Below are 21,424 nucleotides of genomic sequence, written 5' to 3' on the forward strand. Positions count from 1 at the left end.
CATCTTAGGAGAGAAGATAGATGGGCCAAAGCTTCCCCACAAGCATTAGAAAACCTGGTGCCCCTCAAGCTCCCACACAACCACGGGCAATTCACCTACCACCCAGCAGGGCACAGTGCAGCGACCCCAGGATGGCTCCAGGCACCCCTCCGGCAGCCTACGGCACAGCAATGCACAGTGAACGCGGCGCTGCAGCAAGGTTAGCATGCGTGCTCACTCACATGGGGTGAAGAGTTAAGTCTCAGGGTGTCATTGAGACTCTCGGTTCTTCTCGTTAAATGCGGACAGCACTGTGTTCCTGCTTCATAGGATCTTTTAAAAAATATTAAGTCCTCAGACACCGTGGAAGAGGGCACCCTGCAAGTATAGATCAGGAATGTCTGCTGAATACCTTCAACAGTGAATTTAACAATATAACAGATTACTTCAGTTGGAAAAACATAATTAATAACCAAAATACCTAATATTTACATATTTCTCTATACAAACCTGTTATTTTTCTGTAGAGGTGTATAAATATTACCTCAGTTACCTGAGGACACACAGCCGAAGCCTTGGCTTCGTGATGAACTTTTGACCACACGCTCCAAGGTTTTGTTGCATCAAATCTAGGCAACACAAGTTTAGCTGCACATAAGATATACCTTGAGATAACTTAGAGCCCTTTATACATTTAGGAGGCCTTCATGCAACCTAAATTTATGTGGGTTTTTGAGACCTGAAAAATGATATAGACTAATTTATTAGTAACTTCCATAATCTATGTTATATGTTTTTCCTACAGTTTTCATTTCATGCCAGCATGTCTCTTAGAGGTAAGCTAGCCAGAGACCAAACTGTCTGGTTGAAGCAATGATCTGGATCACTGCATGACAGCTATCACTTCAGTACCCAATGAAATATAGAAAACCAGGAAGAATTTATTTGGAATTCATTTGGCAGTACTGTGTAGGATTTGCTGTAAGGGAAAATATCCAGGAGTTTATGTAATTCCTTAAATCTTTGAAGAGATGAAATAGATCATTTTGAAAAAGTTCTTAGAAACACATAAGAAGAAAAATATTTTACTCATTACAGTAACTTATTTTCTTCTAGATCATTCTTTTAGTCTCTTAACATATCTTCAAGCAAACATGTCCTGCCAAATATTTTAATCAGACTACTTCTGATCTGTAATCTAATATGGATCATATCTGAATAAATAATTTCGAAGTTTAGAAGAACCATTAGGAGGAAACTACAGCACTTGCAGATGGAATATAACAGTAGTCACTCAGCATTACTGTAGGCAATATGAGAGGATAGAAAACACGGTCAACATTCAGTATTGGTACCTGAATATCTAAAAGTTGGTGGATAAGGCCTTGGTTCCTGTCATATGTCAAGCAACGCTACTGAAGCTGACCTTAAAAGCTAACGTTAAAAAGATGTTAGAAGACAACATGATGAGGTGCACTCTTACAGAAAACACTCAAGTCAACAGAAGTCATCCCACTGACATGAACAGGACTTGGTCAAATTGTGTTTCAGTGGTGTAACATGCACACTGAGGAGTGAGAAAAGGTCAGAAGCAACAGGCTCAAAAAGCTGTATTTATTATTTTACCTCAGATCTTCTTGTAAGACATGCAGTATGTTTTGGACACTACATTAAATAGAGGTAAAGAAATCAGTACCAGTCTTACTTTACTAAAAAGAGCACTTACTGGCACCATCCTTTCATCTCTTCTCAGATTTTATGTTGGTGGCAAATCTTGCAGATGGCAGGATAAATACCATCGCAGACATCTGCTAAACAAAATGCAGTTGTGTTCTGTTACTAAAACTGCACTCCCTCTTATGTTTTTGGTGGCATTTACTGTTCTATGTAACACTCTGCTTTACTGGTGTCCCAATACATATGTCCCAATCAATAACCAGCCCATTTTTCATCCAGGTCATTCTTGCCCACCTGACTCCTCATTACAGAGTTCATTTAGCACTGATTTGGGCAACCTAAACTTCCCTTTCTAATTTAACTATTACGGGCAAATGTATGCTAGCGCTCTGTAGAGAACGGACACTGAGCCTGTACCTGACTTCCCACCGCGTAACCAACATTGGCAGAGCGTTTAGGAGAGTCTTCTGGTTCACATTTCTGTTACTTGGCCAAGTTCAGTTGTCACGTGCTACACATCTCCTGTTTTCTCCTTGATCTCATGCCCTTTCCTTCTCCTCCTCACACACACCCCCTACCCCCCCTGCTCCCGGAGCAGAAAAAGGAGCTGGTCCCACTGGGGCCAGTGAGAGCCTGTCCAGAGGCTGCTACGAATCTGGTCCCACACTACCACAACAGCCCTACTATTAACTTGGAAGTCCTAACCATTCCTGGGGAAAGTCTACTGCTCACATAATACATTGGCTCAGCAGAGAAGTAGCAGCCCTTGAGGGGATTTAGCTTTATTCAAAATGAAACTCTTTTTGCCCATTTAAACATATGAACAGCTGCACCCCTGTTTTAGCATCCCTGCTAGCCCGGGCAGGAGAACAAACAGAAAGCTTTCCAGAAGTTGCCTTCAATGAAGAAAACAAAAGTGACTTAAGAAGCTCAAAGCCACACAGAAAGACTCTTCCCATGCAAGAACAGGAATAATGAAAAAGAGCAGTCCTTGCAGCAATATTATTTGCTATCCAAGCTCTGTGTGACTCCTGACATGTAGTAGTAAATGCAAGAAGTGACAGTGTCTTACTTGCAGGAAAAATTGAATACTAAATATGATTAGAAAACACTAAAGAATTTGAAAGCTTTGCTGCAGAGATCATCACCATTCATTACTGATTGCACAGGGAATTCACATGAGGAGCTTGCTAAGACAGTTGTAAAATCAGATTACTGAGAAATTGCAATAAAATGTCAAGAAAAAGTGTTTGAAATAATGAAATAAACCAAGTTATCTTCAGTAACACTGCATGGACATTGAGGAATAGTATTTACAGCATGAGATAGTGGGTGTTTTGAAAATATTTTACTGACTCATTTCTTAAGGGCATTTCTGTTAGAAGGAGCACTCGAAAAGGAGACAGTAGAGATGGACATGCTTTAGAAGAGGATGCAAAGGTAGTTGCAACAGAGGCACAGAAACAGAGATTAATGAAAAGATTAATGAAACTTTAGATTTCATCAGTTGTTTATCCAAATATCTGCAGTTTCCTTTGGTTTAGAAATTAGGCCTACAAGAACATAGAGTATCTGTACTCTTGACTCCTCCTCCTCTTTTCCTGTATTTGAATGCTAGGCTGTACGTGAATAGAAAACTGTTACTAAGTTTTTACAAATCATGGGGAAAAGCGTCTCCCAGTTTGGGGAAATCCTTTTCTTACCTGGACACAGCATCACTAAAATCCAGTATGAATGCACTACTGATACTTTATGCTGCTGCCACTGAAACTAACTTTGTACACAACCTTAGCTACCATGAAGTAAACATGGGTTACACAAAAAATTCCCTTTCCACCACTAAGAGAGAATGCCCTATCAATTGCACAGTGCACAAAACCAGAACAAATGGAAGAGGAAGCGACGGTTACTGCATAACTATTTGATGCTGCAGGGGGAAGAAGGCATAACTTGTTCAAAGCACCTGGGTTGAACACCTTATTCTTATCACTTATCCCATGTAACAGACCTCAGCCAACTGATCTTTATTTGGATAAGTAACTTTGATGACCTCCGGGTGCTTAAAGCATTTCCCACTTCTATCTATCATTACGCAGAGTGAGGACCGCAAAGTTTTATGAAGTCATTGGGAAGGGGTTTTCCTCCAAAGTCTTAAAAATAGACAAAGTATTTCATTTTCAAAGAAGGTACAGTGTACTTTCATGAGAGACTTGTCTGCTTTCAAGTGTTGTGGATTTTTTCTTCTGCAAAGTGACACTAGCAGGATCAGTTTCTGAAAAAACACCTGAAAATGCTGTGAATACACAATATAAACTAGGTAACACAGAGGAATTCAGGAGATTCAGCTGCACACAGGATTCTGCACCACTTCACAGACTTTGCTAGGTTACAACTAGCAACTAGAGATGGAGGTCTGTATGGCTTCTATTTATGGTGGTCCAAAACCACATGGGAAGACAAAAAGATGCAGCTGTGAGGTACAGTGGGATGGGGTTTCAGAAAAATAACTCCACTTTCATATCTCAGTTGGGTCATGCTTACACAACAGGAATGAATGGTTTGTAACTGAATCAGCTGAACTGGACTTCTATAAACAAGACCTGCTGCAGTTTAAGTTTTGTCCTACAATTTCCAATGTTCATCCACTGCTTTTTCTAAGAGTTTCCTATTCCTGGGAATTACAAATCTTTCATGAGGCCTTTGATGAACTGTGAGCACATAATGGGAAATTATGTGATTGAAATTAATTCCTATGTCCAGTCTGGCACTTAACTTAGTTTCAAATGCTGAATTAGCAATTAATTGTGCTAAAGGTAAGCTACTCTAAACACCAATTAAACTATTTGTAAATTGTTCTAGGATATTTTAATGTGTTTATATGCCTTGTTCACAAATGTTTCCAGTATTTTAAGCAGTTTAATATCTCCAGTAAAGATTAAGCCTAAAGGTAATACATGTTGATGTGATCAAAGTCTCTGTCTTCCTGAATGAATATACAACTCAGTACAATCTAACTAACACAATGAAATAAGTTCTGTCAAGTGATATAGGCCAACGAATCACAAACCCAGAAGGTCTACATGTAGAAGACCCAGCCATTCCTCTCCATATCACCCCACACTTCTAACTAGAATTTCCAAAACTCAATTAAAAAAAAATATTCCTGATCCTCCTTTTGCCCAAAACCAAACAAAAATGAGTCAAAATAAGAGGATGACATCAGTGCAGCCATCCATCTATCATTAACACATCTGCCAAACTGTCTAAGCAGAATCTCACCTCATATGAAGTCTCTGCTTTTTGCTTGTCCACAGTAGCATTATTAACATAAGTATTATGGATTGATTTTTCTACACACACCAGAAAGTAAATGTCAAAAGTACTTCAATATTTAAAGTAAGCAGTCTTGGTACTTATATTAATATAATCTAGGCTATATTGATCTCAGGTTTCCCTAGGAAAAATATGCATATCTAAACTCCTGGGGGCAAGGAAGAGGTGGGGGGTGGACAACTGTTGGAAACAGACTTTGCCTTACAGGTAAGAAGAGGAAGAGTGAGGATGTATCCCAGAGGCTCTGCCATTTCCTGTCGCCACGCAGGAAAGGACAAGAATTAAGACAGTTCCTGGCTGCTGCTGGCTTACTTTTTATAGTCACTGGTGTTTCACTGCTGCAACGTAGGGCTCAGTGAGAGCTTTCTCACCCAGGAGTCTGTATCAGTTATTACCAGCAACACCAAAGAGAGATAATCAGCAGCAGTAAGGCAGTTCTTTCATCAGTACAGGAGAGAAGCTATGGAAAAAAGCGAGGTGCCAGAAAATGTTAATTCACTTGTCCATCCACAGAAAAAAGGAAAAAAAAAAAAAAAAAAACCCCTAAAACAAAAAACCACTGTGCGGGATTTTTCCCTAACATTTTTTCCCCTAAGAGAAAAAACAGGACACTTTCTAAGTTGAAACATTTCTGACAGCATCATAGTTGATATTGCTGCTTTGAAAGAATAAGACCATGAAATCTGGCCATTTCTGAGAACCATGGCCAACTGTCCTGCAGCACCCCCTAACTATGTTAGCAACCTCTCTCAGCCTGTGGAAGTGGGTGGATGGGTTCAACCTGCCTATTGGAATCGTCTCTGGGATGCTCCATCTCCAAAGAATGCTCTAATGGGTCCCATCCATGGAAACACTCCCAGGTACAGCTTAACTAATTACTGGTACTTACGCAACAGTAATGTCTTTTTAAGCTACCACACAATACTCTTTAAAGTGACTAGCAATCCTCTGTTACTAACAAGTGGAAGGAAGACCATAGGTGTCCTCTCTGTGGAGCCCAGGGACGAGTGGCAGTTTTTTGGGGGGGGTACCTGAGAAGCAGGTATACATCCACATCATCAAAACGGACAGACACAGTAGAATGGACTCCCTATACAGGACCTTATAACTTTGTGTTATAGGGCTTTGTGGTAACAATCCTTAAAGATTTTCCAGCTCTAACACATGTGCGCGTGTATTACAAACAGTCTCTCACCAGCTAGATTTGTACTTATTGTTACTCCTTAATGTGAAACCTCAGGTTTAAATAACTGCCAGCTGATATTATCAATGTTTGGCTTATGAGTCACCCTGCCAGCTCCATGGGCCAAGGAAGAAAACAGCACCCTTACAAACATGTCTGAAATTTTCTGCTGCCATGGGGAGTAGGAGAAGCAGGGAGAGGGCATGGGAAGGATTTGCTGCCTGAACCAAAAATATACCTCCCAGGCCAGGGTTATACCTGTTAGGCACATGTAAATTAATAAATTGGATCATGAAGAGAACAGCAGGAAAACAGCTCTGGGACATTAGACCTAATGTTTCAGTATAGTTTCAAGTTTCATCAAGAAACTTTCTGCTAACTCGCTTCCTAGTTAAATTTGCTCCTTCACATAAACTCCAAATTTCTTTAAGTATTTATTTTTTTTTCCTCAATGATGCTCCAGAAATTTGAAAAGAGGGAAGCGAGAGAGAAATCACTGCTCTGGATTTGGCTTTACACAAAGTATGGTCGTTTAAAGAGCAACTGTCTGCCCTCCCACACACACATGCTAAGGACAGTTTTGCTAAAATCAACAGAGCAATCCACTGATGGAAAAGCACAGAATAGAGTTGTTCTCGTGAGTCTCTCTCTTCTCAGTAGAATTCTGCACCATCCCAGAGTGCAGCGGACCCAGCCTGGCAGGGTGCTGAGCACCTTGGCTAGCCACTGCCTCCAACAAAAGCAGCCGAGAGCAAGGCGCAGTTGCCAGCCTCACTCAGATTGCACAGATATGCAATGTGGCCAGACTGGGATCATCTGGGATGCATTAGGCCAGGAAATCTCTCATCTCTGTTAGCATACCTGCTTTTGATTCAGGGCGAGTGTCACTGCAACAAGAGTTATGTGTTAGACTGCACTGATAAAATTGTCTGTCAGAATCTGGATTGGTCACTCTTATCTCAATACTAAAATTAAATATTTCTATGAGAATTAGCCTTGACTTTTGTTGCGCAAAGTAAATCAAAAACCATTTGTTTTGTTTAAACTGGATGGTAGATATCAGAACAGAACATAAAGAAGGGAGTGGAAAATTTTGCATTATGGCACTAGGTGATTCATTATGTTTTATCTGTGCTGCAAAATCACTTTCAAGGGTATCGTATTCTCTGTAAATTATTATAGCTTCTAAACCTGATCACAATTTTAGCAGTAATAGACCCAAAACAGCATGCAAATACTGACTTCATGTCTTGTGTTCAGATCCTGATAGCAATTGTTCAAGCACAGGCATATTTAAATTATAAGTGTTTTTCTTATCTGCATCCTTTATTCAAAGGTGTAGACCCTTACTTACAATTTTGTGATGCCTGGTAAATGTTCAAGGCTTCAGCTTGAGAACAGCAAGGTAACAGCTTCTTTCATGTATTTTTCAATCCTTCCCTGCTTCAGCCAAATGAAAAATATAGGCAGCACTGCATTACTCAGACTTTTGCCATGGACAAAAAAACCAGCCCCAGAAAGTTGCCTGGGCTCTCTGTGTGGTCAGCTGGAGTAGGCAGGCCCTCCCCAGGGGCACTTATTTCCACCATCAGCACCCTCAGCTCCCCAAATTAACATAGGTGGGATTAATTGCCCTCTGGACAAGCTTATTTAGCCTCACGGACTATAAACACAGCTTAAGCAACTAGATGCATTGCTCCAGATAGGCAAGATCAATCTGTTACTGGAACCTAAGCCTCAGGGAGGAAAAAAAAAATAAATACATATATATATCCCTTTCAGTGAGAATGTGGGTGCCTTTTCCTTTAAAAGCAGTAGTGCTACCCTGCTGATGTCTCAGACTGGGATCGTGTGGCCACTGGGAACTCTGCAACAGCTCTGGCTTCCAGCTATTTCTGGTGCAGGTCTTGGTGTTGAATTTTGACCTTTTGGAGACCTCTTTGTGTAAGGTAACACTGCTTGCTCTCTCCCCTCAAAACACACAGGAGACTGAGCGAAGCAGGAAAGTGAAAGCAATGGCAGCATTCCATCAGGTAGGGAAAGAGTTAAAAATCTCGGGATCAGGAAAGCTGTCTTTCTTTAGGAACGCCTACAGTTTCAGTCACTTATTAAAAAAGGATTTGTATTTCTGAAGTAAGGATCTGTACTTCCTCCCTCTTCTGAAGCTATACATTTCTCTGCCAGACTGTGATGAAAAGGGCCCTCCCTTGCCCATCGCAAGCCAATGCTGAAGTCATCCTGTTATTCTTTTTCACCTTCCACACATGTCGAGGCTTCTCTGTGGCAGTCTTGCTGAGACACACATCTCTTATTGTCTCGCTCCTCTTTACTCATGAGGCCTTTTTTTAATCCCAGGTTTCTTTCGCACAGAGTTCAAGCAAGAATGTTTCTGGGATTTCAATGAAGAGGGATCCATACACTTAAGACAATGCTGTTTTCTACCTGTACACGATCATCTGTTAAAACCAGAAATCATTTCTATGAAGAGAGTATCATAGAGCTCTAACTAGGTCCCACTCACCTCCTGTTTGAAAGCTCACCTGCTGTGCCTAACTACAACTGATCAAAGCTGTAAGGCAGGGAAGATGGGCCCCTTTCGCACCACAGAAGGGTTTGGTAGGTTGCTGCTTTTGGCAGGTGGATGTGGAACCAGCCATAGGGTGATTTGTCTGCAAGAGACTCCTCTTCTGCCTGCCTCACTAGAGAAATGCTGTAAAGGCTCAGCATCCCTCACAGTACTGTTGGAAGTGAGAGAAGCAGAGGCTACCTCTGCTCTCTGTTTCAGGTAATGTTCACCCTTCAGGCTGAACTTCAGGAGATAACTGGAGACTGTCTAGATTTTTTACCTTCTGGTATGCATTCTGGGCTGATCTGTGTATGTCAAGACACTGAAGGGCATACGTGGCTGCAGAGGGACTCCTCTTGCCTCACCAGGTCACTTCCATGTATCCAGTCTGTTCTCCCAGTACAGAAAGGGCCTTTCATAAATGGCCATCAGCATCATTTGCCAGAGGAGGCAGAACTCATAGGCAACCTGAACTCCACGCCACAAAGACATGATGAGCTCTGCATGTTTCAGGCCACTCCCAAGATCAGTTCAGATATGATGCAGGTGTAACCACAGGCTTTCCTTGTGGGAAGGAGAGAAAATTGGATAGCTGCTGTATGTTATGTATCTTTGGGGTTGTTAGAATGATGAGAATAAAGTGAAGCAAGATTAAGAGGTATATTAGGCCATCTCTGACAGATCTTTTCCACTTGTCAGGAAGAATTTCCCACTGAGCTCCTGGGAGGTGCTGAGCCCCTGAGGACTCCATGCAGAGGCTGGAATTTGCAGCCACAAATGGCACTGTTTTTCTGTGCAAGGCTGAGCTATCAGGGAAGGTATCAGTGCAGCCTGTTGCTACTGATACCGTAGTAAGCAGAAGACAGAAACAGTGAATCTTTTGTTTATCAGCCCTCTGCAGCATACAGCCCCTTTGTGAATAATAAACCACCTTTCTGCAGCTCTGGTAGAGTGCAATGCAACATTTTCAGGTCAGCTCAGCTAAAACTGAATCTGCAATCACTTGATATCAGCGACGTAAAATAGTGCTGATAAGAAAAACGTTGATACAAGAAAATTCTGAGGAGCACTGTGCAAGAATAAGTTAAACCAGAGAGGATGCGTTCTTTCTCATAAATGCAAGTTACTTTTGGCTGGTCTTTGCATCTCAGATTTACTACTCCTACTATGAGAATCAGTGTATTGCCTCATCACAGGGCTCCTGCGAAGCTGTGCTTACTCATGCTTGCAAAGCACTTCAAGATCAGAGGGAGCAGGGTCTGTAAAACCATAAAGGATACTTTGCTAATATTATTATTTGACCACAGCAATGGGGAAATACACTTTAAAAATGCTTTAGTTCATTAGTTCATGACTGTCTTCTAGTAGTTGTAAGTTTAGCTGAGAACCTAAAAGCAAAAACCAGCAAGCTGCAAGGTAGCAGGTTCAGACTTCGTACACCTCAATACAGGCCTGTTTTTTTTGCCTCACTGTAGCTGGTGCTTACTGTTAATACTGCCTTTAATCCAAAGGTAACAAGTAGATGCAGAGGTAAAGTAAATGCAAATGAATCGGGGGCTCACCCTAAAACATCTGTCTCCCAAAATGTTACCCTCCGGCCCACATCCCGAGCTGCTATCCTCCTCCCAGCACAAGCTTTTGGGGTCCCATTAACGCACCAGGCAAGTCTACACAGCAAAACACTGTTAGAGGTCCTGAGGTAGCTTTGAGGAAACTGGCTCGTCTACACAGTACATTGCAATGCCGTGCACGGATGCTAGCTTAGATCCCAGAGGCAATATAGCTCTGTCTGTATAGCAAAGCGCCCACGCTAATTAGCCCTGCCCCTGAGGATGCTGCAGGAATGGAGCTAATTAGGCATGCTGAGAGACACCCCTGTTAATTAGCCCGGGGAGAACACAACACTAACAGAGCTTCCGATCATGGCATTAGCTCAGGGATCTCTATAGTGTACTTTGCTACGTAGCATAGCTGAGCCCACAGGCTCTTTCAAGTGTCATCCTAAGAACCTCAATATCTTCTTTCAATCCAGACTCACCATTTGACCCTGCTTTTGCAAGTATTCCTAGGGTTGGGGTTTTTTCTTCATGGTAGGAAAAGTAAGTAAATAAATAGATTCAAAAGAGTGGAAAAAAAAAAAAAAGACAGTATAAACCACACTACAATAATCTAGTATTATTAAATTCAGCTACAGGTAGCAACATGCCTGTAGGGAAGCACTGGATATTCCAAACCCATCTTGATAAAAGGCGTGCTTTGGCTAGTGGTACGTGTTTTGCAAGCAGTGTATCTCTAAAGGTACTGTTAACTCAAGCCAACTCAGCCATAAATACAGACTATCGTATATTAAGTTGTACTCATGCAATATTTTCCATTACAAGTTCAGGGCTGAACGAAATCATTTGGGCACAGGCCCACACCTAGGAAAGGTGGAGCTCCTGAAAGAGCAGTTTTGCCCCCTTCCTTCTCCCCCTGTTGCACCACACAGGAGAATGGAGCTGTTCTGGCCAGTCCTTCTGCCTCCTCTTTCCATCAGATCCCTGGCTCACCAAGCATCACTGTCTGTAGCTTCACACCCCATACGTAAGACTCCCCACTGCTGCCACTATCTGGCCTGGCTCCCAATGCTAAGCAACGTATGCAGTTATGCCTCTGACTTCCACAGGTTGCTATACAACAACACAGGGGTAAATAACAGTTTGTCTCCACTACAGCCACCAAAGATACAAGGATGGTGATGCAACTATTGTTAAGGAGAGCTTCCAAATGCCATTCCAGCCACCGCACCATAGGTACGCATAAAAGCGCTAAGTGAATGCCTTTCAAAGGGAAAATGTGCGTGCTTCATGTCATTCCAGAAAAGCTTTTTTATGGTTCTTATTTTTGAAAAACAGAGCACAGTGATTTCCAATTATCTTCTAGACATGTGCGTAAGAGCACCCAGTTCTTCCCCATATGGTTCAGAAAAATGTTTTTGCACATGGGTAACTTCTGAACAGCACCTAAGTCCTTAAATCCTAGCTTCAGCTCTCTATCACACTACAAAAATGCACGGTGAAATTTTAAATCACTCTCAAGTGCTTATAATGTGGAGCTGCTGGAACATTTGAGACAACCAAAATTTTTAAGAAAGCAGATATTATGAAATGATAAATACCAGAGAAGACAGAGTTTTCTTCTTGAATCAATGTGGTCCCAGTAGACATAATACTTCTTCTAAAGATGGATACATTTCAGGTGTACAAAAGCAAAAAAAAAATTCAGGCTCTTATCTTTTAGGTTCCCAAGAATTTACTATTTAGGATTTAGGGGGAGAAAGGTGTAAGATACCTGAAAATCAGAGTTCTGTATTTAATCTTTACTTCATATCCTTTATTAAAAAAAAATCTTAAAAGTATCATTTCTGTTTACGTAGCTTTATGATACTTGTCAAAATAATATAGTGTGCTTTAGCATTTACTAATGCAAACTGGGATAGCTCATGCAACCTTGACTTTACAACAGAGTTCTGGATGTATACCAGACGCACAAAATGGTCATTAACTTGATATGATATGAGAAAGGTGTTGAAGTGAATAACTTATAGAGTAGTAATAGTGGCTCTGTCTATGGACATTTTATCTTGCTCTTGAATGGCAAAAAAAAATACTTTAACATGCCTTGTCTCCAGGCAAGTTTAGAGTGACCTAGAGACTTCTCAGTTTCAGAGTTCAAAATCTGCCCCTCCGTTTATACTTGGACAGTGCTCAGACCAAAACTGCCATACATCATATCGTCTCACAGAGACCTAAAAAACAGAAGAGACTGAAGTTCTAGGCAGGAGCTTCTCCTGACTCTATAAAAGTCTATAGTGTGTGCCAAAATAATGAAAATACCCCAACCCTGTTTTCAATGGTATAGATAGCTCAGATTTTCAGCTTTACTGTCAGAGCCTGGCTAACACCCTTCAGTTTGTCCATCCAGTTTTACATCTACCAATAACTATTTTCTCCTCCTCTATCTATTCAAAACAAAACCTGAAGCACAAAGGTTATCAACTTCCAAAACCTCTTGTGCACAGAGAGATCCATAAGGTCTCTGTCAATGAGCAACAGCTCATCATTCATTCTCATTATACTGGCACATTAATCTTCTAACTGACCAAGGAAACGGGAAGCTTGCTACCCTTATAACATTCCTCATGTGCCTGCTGAAGGCGTTGTGTCCATACATTGCCCACGATTCCCAGAAACACAGAGTTAAGAATAATTCAAGATATGTAACAAGGAATAGGAGAGAAGGATGACCTGCGTAACCTTTGTCAAAAAAAATCCTCAAAACTAATTGCTGGAGGTGGTTAGGAAAATAAGAAAAAAAAAACCTGTGATGGTTATCAGCCTTATTTCTCAAAGGCTGAATGGCCTTGGTATAGTTTTGCACACCATCCAAAAAAAAAAAAAAAAAAAAGCTGAAATTGTGGATAACACTAGAGCTGAGGCTCATAGTTTTATTCAGTTTAGACTGCCACGGAGCTACAAAGTCATCTGTGAGACAGAAAGGCTAATTGGGTGAGCAGCAGTGCAGCCAGGGCACAAACACGGCATTTCCCGAAAACAGCACACTCCAAATCTGCCTGATGTGTCCATACAGACATAGCCCATTTATTTTGTACAAAGGAAGAGCTGCCATTTAATAAAAAAAATAAACATCTGTCTGCCCTCCAAACTCCTAGAATTATAAATAGTTTGAGTGACAAATACTTCTGTCACAGTGTTCAGGATACCTTCAAAAGATATCCCTAGCACTGCATGCGATTAACCATTGCCTGGCAGAGTTCACCCTTATAAACATATTCTGGATAACCTTGTAGGTTTGAACAAGAATTTGTGCCTCTATGTCTAAAGGAAGAAGAGAAGAAGTAGGAAGGTAGGCGGTGTCAGTCACTTGTACACTTTTCAAGCTGACTTGTATAGCTTGATATCTGTGCTTTGACAGTAATAAAAGCATTAAATTCCTAAATGTTGTGTACTCCATTGCTCAACAGGTTTTATCACAGAAAAACTAAGCAGTCTTGATGAATGAAGTTTCATACAGGATAATGTTTAAAAAAAAAAAAAATCAGACATTATTTGCATGGATTGCATTAAGTTGCTCGTTTCCCACCCCTCCCAAGCATCTCAGTACCTTAGAAAAAATTTATAGTCAGAGAGTTATTAAAATAAAATTTTAGGAAAAAAAAAAATGCAAAAACCTGAAGTCAATCTCAAACCACAAGACAAAGCAAACAGTACTGTAGTCTATTTTCAGACCTCCTCAAAGATATTCATATTCTAGTTGTCAAACAACTGTGCATCTTCCAGCTGTCTTTTTTCCCCTAAATTCTGCTATCGTGTCTTCCACAGACACATTAATTATTTTCCTCTTCAATATATTAAGGAAAAAAAAAATAAAAAGAAGAAGAAAAACACCCTAAAGTCACATGTTTCTCTTTAAGAAAAGAGGTCTCCCCAGTTCGACTGAATAAGGAGAATAGTCCTCTGTTAATGAAATCACGTTGTGATTTCAAAAGTACCTAGATTAGGACAGCAGTACTATTGGTAGCAATGTCATTGTCACACAAGGTAGAAATATTCTTTCTAAACCTTTTTTTTTTTAATTCCAGCCTTCCTGGGACAGTGTTTCAACCTGTACAAACCAGATTCTTTGCTAAATGTATAACTATGTTGAGAAACACATCACTTCAGAGAAGCATAAGGAAAGTTGTGCGAAATACTAAGGTTTAAATGCTCTTTCAAAAATATTTGTTGTCATTCTGACTCAACTGGAACAAAGAGGGAGATGAAAGGTTTGCAACAGCAGCTTGCCTCAGTTGGTAGAGCCTGAATATGGGATTTTGCTTGGTTTATTTTAAGTCTGAGCAGCTAGCAGCTGGAGTATGTCCCACATGCTAGCACTTGGAATTCCCCGGGGAGAAGGTTTGTTTCAAATGTAACATGGGCCCTCCAAAGCCGGTCGTCTTTCTGCTTTAAGTTTACGTATTCCATCATCGCCTCAAGTCGTGATGATAGTGCACATATTCCGAGCGACTGAACCTCCTCATCTCCTTCATATAAACTGTTTTTTTTTATTGAAATGCAATCTATTAACAATATCCACTTGCACATGCATACACACCCCAGCCAGATACTGAACAGACGCAATCTTGCAGACTTACACAGCAGCTGTGACAACAACTGATGCCACCTCCTTTGCAGAAATTTCCACAAGCGTCTTCCAAAGGCCAAGTTAAACGAGATAGAGCTTATCAGTTTCTTTAAAGTGCTCTGGATGAGACCTGTCCATGTGACCCCCTTCCTGGCCACGGGGGTGTGGTATGTCACAGCTCCCCTATCAGCTGGCACATGGCAGTGGGAGATATGAGACAGCAGAAAAGTAGTAGTAACAGCATCACCCGTACCGCCAAAGACAGAACGAATACGCTGAGTAACTTCACTGTGTGTGCACTTAACTTTCCGAAAACAGGTGGAGGGTTTTCAGCCCTGACTTCTGTTTGCACATCCCACTCGGCACAGATGGGTGGTAATGTTGCCAGCTACGCGGTGGAAAGGCTATGGTTCCTTAGCGTCATAGTAACACCTTTAGCAGGGAGTTACAATTCTGGGGTTTTTTTCTTCCCAAAGTTTTCCCCTCTTCTGGATATTCCATGAATAAAAATTAATTACTACCAGGGATATTTTTCCAAAAGCAATCCTTAAAATAAATTCCCTACCTCGGTTCTTGCACCAGAAATGTTAGAGAATTTCAGAAGATACCCTCCTCAGTTTTACTGCTGAAACAACCAAATGTTTCAGGTTTCCTTCACTGCCTTTAATGATGATCATCTGTTGCAAAAAGATAATTTTTAAACCTTTCACAATAATTAATTTTATTCAAAATATTAACTAGCCAATAACATATTAACAAAAGCATATATTTAAACATTTGCAAAACATCTAATTTAATGTTTTATCCTTGCTAGAACAAAAAGCCACCCTACTTGCAGTAATTTAAAAACAGCCATAGTATTGAACGTTTCATTCAAACAACTTGCAATTTTCACCCTGGGGCTCTCCCAGTTTCCCTACACGGGCCTGTTAGCATAGAGGACAGCCTTAGACTTTCCTCCAGCTAGTTATCATATTTTAGTTAACAGATGTTGGTAATGCACGTTTTTTCCTAGTGAATGTACCGCTGTAGTTCCTGAATTTATATGCACTTACCCCTTCTCTCACCATTCTGCTGGGCTTCATTAATACCTTCCCTCACAGTAAACATTTCTGATTGCTAAAAGCTGAAAATATACTTGGGGGGGGGGGGGGCTGTGTGAAGGAAAGAAGAAAAAAAAAATCTGCTAAGCAAAGATAGACATGTTTCAGACTTTTTTGTTTGTTTGTTTGGGGTTTTTTTTTAGATTTCAGAAGTTAGGGGATTGCCTTCCTCTCTGCAGCACAGCCATTTTCTTTTTGCAGTGCTGTACCACTGGACATATTGCATCAATATATTCTCCTTTGTTCTTTTTCCCCCTTCAGGTTGTCACGTCAATCTGCTTCTACAAATTCATACTCTGCATGATTAAGAATTCAGCTTATATGGGAGACTTCTTGCACCAGCATAGTTACAGTCACTCTAGTTCACCTGGGCACGCCCCTTGTGAATTCTGCTATTGGTGCAAGATTCACAAATTCTAGCATACAGCAGCACAAGGCATAAATTCTGGCTCTAGTACAGTAGTGAAAGGTTTTGCACATAGGTACACAAGAATTTGGTGGCAAAGATAGTAACAGAAGCTGAAATTCAGTCTTACCCTTCATTCTTGAGGTCCTTCTCCTAGCCCCATTACTAAGTGTGGATTGATATAATTTTATTTCTTTTTTATGCAAATTTTCTGCAGTTCTGCCAGATTGCTTCAATCTTACTTCAATCTCACACCTGTTAAGAATCTCACTAACTTGTCTAGCCAGCTCCTATTGGATGAAAAAAAAAAACCAAAAAACAAAAAACAACTAGATCATCTTTACCCATTTCCTCTTTCAAAGTTAAGTGTCTGCAGATATAAAATGAGCTTTCTAGGGCATGGACAGCTTCTCGTATTTCAACTATTTTGTGCCCAGCACAAAACTGTGGCTGGAACCTAGATGTTAATGCCATCTTAAATAATAATATTTTTTCAGGTGCTGGCCAGAGTTTTAAGAGATAGTTCCAGCAATGAGCATATTGGAGTAGCCAAGACACAGCTGCTTGAAACAGCAACATGCAGCAGTTAGATGTGCAATGAAAAAAGACCTCCTTCAAGAAAGCTATTGAGGACAGCTGCAGATCAGTCCTCCTCAGGGTTCATTAGGTTTTTTCATCTTCTGTAAACCAATCCTGGGTATGACTTTAGAAGATGATTAAACCGAAGATTTGTGTGTCATTGCACTCTCTCCAACTCCAGCTGCAACTTTTTATCCATGAAAGCCCCAGGATTCACGATCCAGGATAGAAGCCTTCCTATCTCTGATATTTCCTTGGCATGCTGGTTACAATCACTTCTCCCACGATCACCTATTTCTGAACTGTCTTTGGTTAAAGATCCTTAATCCTTGCTAGAACTATATAAACAGAAGCATGTATTGCCAGCCGTCTAAAATAACTTGTGAGCCCCAGGTTATGGCAGACAAAAGGTCTTTCAATATTTTCCCCAGCAAGTCTTCCAACAGAGATATAATGACTTTTGTGCCCAAGTTCACTTTACCTTTATGCTGTAAGGATGCTCTAAATGGTCCTGTTATATACAGGAGATATATATTTATATATAATCCTGCCCATGCAGATGGTGAAATGCCAGCTATGAATCAACAGAATTTATAAAGCTTTGCCAAAGGTACTCGTAGCTGTGAGTAGCACACATGGGTGCTTTAAGGGCTAAAACAGGCTCTGCTTTCTTCACACCTGAAATACGGGCCCATAACCCCTACACCAACAGAATTCACAAGCCAGTGCATGATTGCATTTAAAATTCACTGTGCACAGGCTAACACATGACCTCAAATTCCACTCCTAAAGGGCTATCTGTACTGCAATGTTTGAGACTTACAAGTGCAAACACAGCAGAGGCACTACCAGGCTTATGTGAAAAAATAATTATTCCATGCAGAAAGGAAGCTGGCTTACTTTGAGTGGTCGTGTTAATAGACTAACCTTTTTCCTAACACCAGCCAGCTTACCTGAAAATATGAAAACATCTACTGATGCAGTGTTGTATTTATTTGAGATGGGTATCATATCGCACACATGTTAAATGTCTTGCTGCATTTCAGACTAACATGGTAGTTAATCTGAATGCCAGTTATAAGAGTCATTTACTAAAAAATAAGCCTTGGACAACTGTGCTGCAATTTTAGTAATTTGGGGGCAGAGAGGCATGCAGATCATAGTATACAGATAGGGCTGAATTTAAAAGAGCAGCTTCAGAATAGATGCCTTATCCCCTTCCAGCAGGCTGAGGATAGTTAATAGGAGCTGGACCTTGAATGACAGTAACAAGACAGGCAGGGACTTGGCACAGAGAAGACTTGCTTCATCACAGAGATCTACCAGAGTAAGGATAGAACCAGAGGCAACCGGAGCAGGAGAAAACGTGGCAGGATTACAAAGATCTATGGTAGGAAAGGTATTTGCGTCTCTCAAAGGCAACATAACTTTGTTTCCTAAACAAGGTTTCTTCTCCACCTGCTGTCTCCAATATGTTTCAATCACAATGCCCTAGCAATGGCAAAAGTTAAGAACTCTTGGGGAGGCATGGCATTACGAATTAAGCACTGAGCCACCAGCTACCCTGGCTGCACCTGAGTAACGTCCCCCTAGCTTCCTGTCTTCCTCCATCAGAAGCAAATTAGTTTCCTCTGCCAGCATAAGCATGCATGTAGTAAGTTCCTAATCCCATCAAAATGAGTCAGGCCTGAAAACAGGGAAGAAAAAAAAACCTACAAAATTTTTTTAAACTACACGAGACCCTACTGGGAGAACCAAGCAGTTGTGCAGCTATGTCTGCAGGCTGAGTGGGATCCCAGTGACACACCAAGCATGTGGGACAACCTCCTCACCTCCTTTCCTTCTAGCCAAAACTACTATAGGCATGAGCCAGAAAGCACCTCACCACCAACAGCAATACAAATGTCAGTGGCAAGGACCAAAGCTCTGTTGATGAAAAGTAGGCAGCAGTGACCAAGGGCACTTGTTCTCCCAGCAAATCCCTCATACCTCAGGGAGATGCAGGACCAGCATAGGTGGGCAAGACATAAAAGTCTGCATCTCCTGCCTTGTAGTTTAAGTATGTAGCTACTTCTGCTTGGTTCTAAAGTTATTTTGGATAAACTTTGGGTAAGGATAGGAAAGGATAAACTTTGATGTCTCAAGTTGAATACACCCTCCTTTACATTTTATTTCCAGCCTAAAGGAGTTTAGAAGAGGAGCAGTATCTAAGGTCATACATTTGTCTCCTAAAGTAGGAAAGTAGACATAAAGCTGCTAGGACACTCAGTGGAAGATGCTGCTGGTCAGCTGCTAATCTGTGAAGCAGAGGCTTTCTGGATATCCACATCTCAGTGGAAGTCATCCCATAATTGCGTCCCTCAGGACTCTATTGTCCTTTGTTTTCACATCTCTGCGATAATGCAGTGACACAAGACCTAGAAAAGAAAAGGAAAAAGAAATGGCACTTGCATCATGTACTCCTATCTATGTAACTCTTATATCTGCTTCCATGAATTGACCCATCTACTTTGCTCTTCCCAGAACTGAGACTTTCTGCACTTGAAGGAGGACTTTGCTTTTGCTCAGTTTGTGGAAATGGGTATGTGATTTGGATGTGTTTGGTTTTTTTAGTGTTGGTTTTATATGCTCTAAAATAAGCAAGTTGCAAGGCTGTTTGCTTTATGGAGCTACACAACATAAAGAAATAATTTCTCACCAACAGCCCAAGGCAGATCATGCAAGGTCATTTGCTAAGATGTTGGAGTGCTTATGCATGGGCACCTTTTACATGTATTGCACACACCTACTTGCCTGAACACAAATCAATAACTCCCTACACCAAAGCTTGCATCTGTCTACTCTTATTAGAGGTAGGATGGTGCCCTAGGAAGGGCTGCAGGCATTCCATTACTTAGGATCAGTGCCTGAGCAAAATGGAAAGGCTGCTAAAAATAAGCAACATTTGCTCATTGGTATAAATAACAAAAGCGAGAGAGAAAGAAAAACAGAAAGAGAACAAGATGAAAATGAAAACTGGCCCCAGACCAGGCCTTGCAGAATGACTACTCATCTCCTCATTGCCAATTCTGTCACCATCTCCAGTATGGGCAAGATACTTTCCACTGCCAAGTGCCCTCAGCTTCTCTCCTGAAACAACCATTAACTTGCAGATTCACAGTGGGCCTGAGCATAGGAGGCAGCTCCCACAGCACGTGTGTCTTTCCCTAGGAGTTTCAGGGCTTGGGCATATTGAAACAAGGACACAGCACTTCACAAGCCAGCACACAATGCCAATGTGATCCCTGCAGTAGCTTGTGAAGTGAGTATTTGGTTTATCTCTGTTTTGTTTATAAAGGGAATTATGGAGGGAGAGGAGGTGGAGGGAAAGGGTTGCACTTCCATAAAGCTATCATCATTAAAAACTTTATCCTCTCTTTATTAAAATAGAAATAACTTTTGGATTCCCATTCTTCTAACAGACTTCCCTAGCAAATCGTTCCCAGAGTACACTTGGCTGCCTGTTCTCAAGTACTAAAGTTGAGAAAGCTAAGTGCCTGTCTATATTTGGAGGAAAATAAAAAGACTAAGCTAATTAAAAATTCACCCTTGCCCTGTATTCCTAAAAGCAGCGTACCCTCCATGACACCAGACGTTTCAGAGTGACCTGTCTTTCTATACAACCGCAAAGTTTAAAGCCAAGTATGCTTCTAGTTACTTTTCATTTTAGGCTCTCGTTAATATAGAAGAATAATAATTGGGAGCCAGCTCCCAGGTAGCACACTCATTTTTTCCTCTGCTTCTACTTCACATATTCTATTGTAATAAAGCACACACAAAAAAAAAAAAAATCTGTTAGCCCTACAATTAAACAAATAATGGTATTAACAACTCCCACTCACCGCCTTAAGCAGGTTTAGCTGGGAGAGCTGAAGCAGCTGTCTCTGTCTGTGTCTCTGCCAGAGGTCACCATCCTGCAGCGGGATCAGCTGATCCTCCTGGATAAACTCCTGAGCAAGTGCAGTCTACAGGCTGCAGCATTAACGTAAACCACCTCCAATTTCAGTTTACTCTGGCAGTAACCTCCTAGAAAAATAAAAGGCAGGAAACCTAAGGCTGGTAACTGTTTCAGCTCTTGGTATCAGATAAATCCCCCTTTGATTACATTTCAAAGCCCTAAAAAACAGAACAGTCAAGAGGTTTATAATAATATTCTGGCTTGCCATGAATTAACATGAATTCTCATAATGAAAAAGGTCACTAGCGTAACCATTGAAACACATTGCTAAAATAAGAGCTAAGAAAGGTCCTCTAAAGTTTACCCAGGTATGTGCAGACTTTAAACATTTTCAAAAATAGCTATAGCTGCTAACTCTATGAAATGAAGCTATTTCCAAACCTAGGACTAGGACAAATTTGGGTATCTCCATATGGCT

The 21,424-nt window shown here is 41.0% G+C and overlaps 2 long non-coding RNA genes across 9 annotated transcripts in view; both read right to left on the minus strand.

The window, feature by feature from the left end:
* The window catches only part of LOC147601326 (uncharacterized), a 47,304-nt gene extending 32,272 nt beyond the window's left edge, over positions 1-15,032 (minus strand). For 7 of the 8 annotated variants that reach the window (XR_015258086.1, XR_015258091.1, XR_015258088.1 and 4 more), the window contains exon 1: positions 14,932-15,032. This is a non-coding gene — a long non-coding RNA (uncharacterized LOC147601326). Of the gene's footprint in view, positions 1-7,526; positions 7,613-14,931 lie in introns of all 8 variants that reach the window. The other variant, XR_015258085.1, reaches the window with a different exon arrangement.
* A 4,117-nt stretch (positions 15,033-19,149) lies between these two features.
* Positions 19,150-20,999, minus strand: LOC147601327 (uncharacterized). The gene is made up of 2 exons (XR_015258020.1): positions 20,891-20,999; positions 19,150-19,426 (listed from the first exon to the last, which is right to left on the minus strand). It is a non-coding gene; the product is annotated as an uncharacterized LOC147601327 (long non-coding RNA).
* Between the last annotated feature and the right edge of the window lie 425 nt (positions 21,000-21,424).

Source organism: Chlamydotis macqueenii, chromosome 3, assembly GCF_036417535.1.
Source record: "Chlamydotis macqueenii isolate bChlMac1 chromosome 3, bChlMac1.mat, whole genome shotgun sequence".
NCBI lineage: Eukaryota > Metazoa > Chordata > Aves > Otidiformes > Otididae > Chlamydotis > Chlamydotis macqueenii.